The sequence below is a fragment of the Mobula hypostoma genome, chromosome 28 (assembly GCF_963921235.1).
Source record: "Mobula hypostoma chromosome 28, sMobHyp1.1, whole genome shotgun sequence".
NCBI lineage: Eukaryota > Metazoa > Chordata > Chondrichthyes > Myliobatiformes > Myliobatidae > Mobula > Mobula hypostoma.
Window position 1 is genome coordinate 19,981,154 of NC_086124.1, and position 6,000 is coordinate 19,987,153.

Consider the following 6,000-nt stretch of genomic DNA (forward strand, 5'->3'; position numbering starts at 1 on the left):
GAAAAAGGAAGCCGTTTCTGGTTTGCTGCTGGTGACTGTGTTGTTCACTTGATGTAAGGGTTGGAACGGATTCTTTTTCTGTTTTATGCCCATTAATTGGATAACGGAATTGATGGTTTTGTTGCAAAGTTTGCAGTCGATATGACGATAGGTTGAGGCGCAGGTAATTCTCAGGAAGCAGAGAGCCTACAGTAGACTGCGACAGATTAGAAAAACAGGCAAAGAATTGGCAGATGAAACATTGTGTCAGGAAGTGTATGGTCATGCAGTTGGCTAGAAGGAATGAAAAGGTTGACTATTTATTAAATAAAAAAAAGTACAAAAATGTTGGGATACAAAATAACTTGCGATAGCTTGTACAGGATTCTCTGAAGGTTAACTTGCAGGTTACGTCTGTGATGAGAAGACCAAATGGGATGTTAGCGTTTATGCTAAGTGGTCGAGAAGGTTGTAATGCTGGGATTTCATAAAGCCCTACATAGGCCTCACGGAGCATTGTGAGTAGTTATGGACTCCGTATCTTCGCATGGATGTGATGAAACTGGAGAGGGTTCAAAAGAGGTTCACAAAAATGATTCCAGAATTGAATGTCTTGTCATATGAAGAGCGTTTAGAGCTAATTTCACTAAAATCAGAAGAATGACAGCTGACATCACTGAACCCAGTGAAATGTTGAAAGGGCAAGATGGAGTGAATATGGAGAGGATGTTTCCTATGTTGAAGGGGACAGCCTGAGAATAGAGGCCGTTCTGTTAGTTGGAGATTGGTAGGAATTTTCTTTAGCCAGAGAGTGGTGAATCAATTCATTGTTTTGTTTATCTTTTGCCACAGGCAGCTGCGCAGACCAGGTCTTTATGCATATTCAAAGCAGAGGCTATTAGATACCTGACTGGTCAGGGAATTAATGTAAATGGGTAGATAGTAGGAGATTGTGGCTGAGCGGTAAATTGGACCAGTCATGGTGAAATGCTGGAACAGACACGATGGGAAAAGTGGCTTATTTCTAATCCTACATCTTATGCCCTGGTAAAAAATCTTACCAAAGAAAAACAAGCCAAAGTGAACATCATCCAAGACAAAATTGGCAAAAGTCGCATAAACGGAAAGGAAATAATGGAAAGTGGACAGAGTACTGTTCAGAACAGTACAACTACCAGAGCAAAGGGGATCCGCGTTGAAAGTGCAGGAATCTTCCAATGAGGATGCCTATCCAGTCATGCGTGAAGAAGTTGAAGCCGCAATATGATCACTGAAGTGAGGAAAGTCAGCAGGAGTTGACAACATCCCTTCTGAACTGCTGAAGCATGGAGTAGAGGCCACGATAAACATGCTTAACACCAACTACAATAATATCTGGCTGACACTTTGGTCTGAGTCGCTGATCATTGTGCTTCCCAAGAAAGGCAATCTCCAACTTTGCCAGAATTATGGTACCATGAGTTTGATCAGCCATGTAAGCAAAGTAATGCTCAGAATCATCTTGAACAGACTGAGACCTCAGGCAGAAGACATCATTGCCGAGGAACAAGCAGGCCTCCCTCAGGGTAAAAGCACCACTGAGCAGATTTTCAACCTCCGCACCCTTTGTGAGAAACACCATCAGCACTAGAGAGAGTTCTATCACATCTACATAGACTTCAAGAAGGCGTTTGACAGAGTCTGACCTGATGCCTTATGGGCAACCATGAAGAAATTCAACATGGGGCAGAAGCTGATTCATACAATCTATCAGCTTTACGCCAAGACAACCAGTGCAGTACTCGCGCAGGGCACCATCGGCGAGTGTTTCCGTACCTCTGTAGGAGTCCGTCAGAGCTGCCTTCTCTCCCCCACTCTCTTCAACATCGTCCTGGAACGAATCATGAGTGTTGCCCTTGAAGATCATGTGGGCACAGTCAGCATCGGAGCGTGGAACATCACAAACCTAAGATTTGCTGACGACATTGATGGACTTTCCGAAAAAAAGGACGAACTACCTAACCTGGTCAGCTATCTTGACACAGCCTCCACAAAGTTTGGAATTGAAATAAGTGGCGAGAAAACCAACCTCATGGCAAATGCCAACGGTGTCATCACAACAGACATCTCAGTCCATGGTCAGAAACTTGAGACAGTGCAGCATTTCAAATACCTGGGGGAAATCATCAGTGATAATGGATCAAGACCAGAAGTCCTGGCAAGAAACCTACAGACAATGACTGCTCTGTCCAAACTCAAGACAATATTGAGGGATAGCAACATCACCATGGAGTTCAAGATCAGACACCTGCGTGCATTGGTTTTCTTCCATCTTCCTGTACGCATGCGAGACATGAACTCTCACAGCAGAACTGCAGAGGAAGACAGAAGCATTGGAAATGAAATGGTGTCTCAACATCTTGGGCATCTCATACTTGGACCGCATCACAAACGAGCAGGTCAGCAAGACCATCCAAGGAACTGCGGACGGGAAAAGAAGGAGAAGTAGACAGAGGAAACGATGGACGGACAACATTACAGAGGGGACAGGGAAAACATTTGCGGTGACCCCGACTCTGGCACACAACCGCGACAGATGGAACAGACTGGTGGAAAGCTTGTCATGACGGCGCCCAGACGACTCCACCAGGAGTTCAGGGCGCAAGGAAGGAAGGATCTTAAGCCTTATCGTCTTTAGATCTTATTATTCTGCATTGTCATTGACTTACCTTGTTCTGCCTGAATGTACAGTGTACAGATCAATCTGAAAGGAAAACTAGGCAAGGGAAGCACGTCTCTGTATCTTGGGACATGAGTCAATAATAAATTATTACGACTACGATGTTAAACTTGATGTATGGAGTTTAGTACGTCAAAGAATGTACATTAACCATAGTGAGTAAACTCAACAAATACCTGGGTAGGATTTTCAAGGTAAATGATTTCAAGCTCGTATGCAAATTGACTATGATACCATTTTCAACATCATTCAAATTTTCCAAACGGGTATGCAATAATTCGTTGGGCGGATTGCTCATTGTGAACAATTCATTTGATATTGGACAGAAATTACTCAGGAACTGACAAGATATTTCAGTCGCTCTTGGCCGCAGATTTGCACAACAGAGAGGCAGGGCAGTTTAAAGATAATGGGGAATTTTAACTATATCACGCCACACATTGTCTAACACCCCATAGTAACACATTTCTATTATAAACTATGCGGTAAGGTAACCACGGGCAGAAACACATAGTTCCACACGTAGCGCTATTGGAGCAAATCCAAGTAGCTCCCGTTCTCAGCCAACTTGCAAGCAGGGCCAAAATATATTTGATGTCCTGGCTCCGACACCCTTCGGAAATGAACATACAGCATCTGGTGTACAAGGATGACCATTATCAGTCTCAGCTTCTGTGATTATCTTGCCTCAAGCCATTCGGATAGAAATTATTGTTTCGGTTGATGAAAACAAAGTTAATAACGTCACAGGCACAAAATGTTCTGCGGATGCTGGGGTCAAAGCAACACTCACAACACGCTGGAGGAACTCAGCAGGTCGCGCAGCATCCGTGGAAACGATCAGTCAACGTTTCGGGCCGGAACCTGACTTTGACATAACAGTCACTATGAAGGGCTCGGCTCGAACTGTCGACTGTTTATTTCTCTCTGTGGCCACTGCCTGACCAGCTGATTTCCTCCAGTCGTTCGTGTGTGTCAGTCTGGATCTCCAGAATCAGAACAATTACTTGTATATATGACTTTGACATTAATTTGATTTCCATGGATACGCTAAACATTAATGATCGGTACGTTCACAATAAATGGGACTTTCAAACGAACAGCCACATAAATACTGTGATATATTGTGTGACGGGCGTACGGTGTAATCTTTTTTTGTGATTTCAGCCACTCATTTCGCCCTTAAAATGAATGGACATAGCGCATAATTTTACACCCTGTTTCGATTATTGGAAATAACACTTAAAATAAATCAATGTATTTAGAGCCGATGTAAGGCGCAGAGGACTCTATTTTTTGGTCATCACCGGCAATAGGTGCCCAATCTCGCTTCTGTGGGATGTCGACTGGATTACTCGATATTGCGTTGTTGGAGGACATCAACTGCACAGAAGCATAATTGCAATAGAATGATGAAGGCTCGATCACAAATGCTTTGCATCAGTTGTTTTGTCGGACTTACTCATTCGTTTACGAATGTGGAAGACTTGAACTCCAGCAACTGCTCTGGCCTGCGCCATTTGATGCATTTTGTACCTCGAGGAACTTTCGAAAATGGTGTCATGACAATGCCCAACAGTGACTTTGTCCAACTCCAATCTTTTTCCCATTGTCAGACCGTCCAATACAATTTGAATCTCCTGCAGTTTTGCTATTTAATACTTGACGCCATTGTCCCTCAGGAGTTTGATTTTCTCAGAAAATCCCTACTTCGAACGTTGTTTTAATCCTTGAAACGCGGAAACCTTCAATTTACAGTGTTTGAAAAACCTGACTGGGAACATTACGTTCATATTTCACATGAAAACAACATTTTCAAATCAAAAGAGGAAATCACGGATACTCGGTAGAGAGACCCCTGCACTTGATTCCTCAGAGACTAGTTTCCTTTCTCGTTCTGATGAAGAGAGGTGTGAACAGAGCTCAGTGAAAAAACAGATCATTACAGCATTAATAGATAGAGCAGGAAGAACTTAATTGCCATCACAGTCCTGCCACGGTATTCATAATAACCTCATCAGGTCTCCCCACCATATGCGCTTCGGATCTGTTCCACCTCTTCACAAGATTGACTAGATTCTGGAATGTTTCCGGAAGACTGTAATATTGTAAATATTGTAGCATGGACAACGCAGTGGCTGATTGACAAGACGTATATATTAGGATAAAGGAAGCCGTTTCTGGTTTGCTGCTGGTGACTGTGTTGTTCACGTGACGTATGTGTTGGAACGGATTCTTTTTCCGTCATGCCCATGAATTGGATAACGGAATTGATGGTTTTGTTGCAAAGTTTGCAGACGATATGACGATAGGTTGAGGGGCAGGTAATTTTCAGGAAGCAGAGGGTCTACAGAAGACTGCGACAGATTAGAAAAACAGGCAAAGAATTGGCAGATGAAACATTGTGTCAGGAAGTGTATGGTCATGCAGTTTACTAGAAGGAGTGAAAGGGTTGACTATTTACTAAATGGAAAGAAAATACAAAAATATTGGGATACGAAAGCACTTGCGATAGCTTGTACAGGATTCTCTGAAGGTTAACTTGCAGGTTACGTCTGTGATGAGGAGACTAAATGGGATGTTAGCATTTATCCTAGGTGGTCTAGAAGGTTGTAATGCTGAGATTTCATAAAGCTCTACAGAGGCCTCACGGAGCATTGTGAGCAGTTATGGGCTCCTTATCTTAGCAAGGATATGATGAAACTGGAGAGGTTTAAAAAGAGGTTCACAAAAATGTTTCCAGAATTGAAAGTCTTGTCATATGATGAGCGCTTAGAGCTAATTTCACGAAAATCAGAAGAATGACAGCTGACATCATTGAACCCAGTGGAATGTTGAAACGGCATGATGGAGTGAATATGGAGAGGATGTTTGCTATGTTGAAGGGGACAGCCTGAGAACAGAGGCCGTCCTGTTAGTTGGAGATTGGTAGGATTTTTTTTTAGCCAGAGAGTGGTGAATCAATTCATTGTTTTGTTTACCTTTTGCGACAAGGAGCTGCGCAGACGGAGTCTTTATGCATATTCAAGGCAGAGGTTGTTAGATTCCTGACTGGTCAGGGAATTAATGCAAATGGGTAGATAGTAGGAGATTGTGACTGAGAGGTAAATTGGACCAGTCATGGTGAAATGCTGGAACAGACACGATGGGAAAAGTGGCTTATTTCTGATCCTATATCTTATGCCCTGGTGAAAGATCTTACCAAAGAAAAACAAGCCAAAGTGAACATCATCCAAGACAAAATTGGCAAAAGTCGCATAAACGGAAAGGAAATAATGGAAAGTGGACAGAGTACTGTTCAG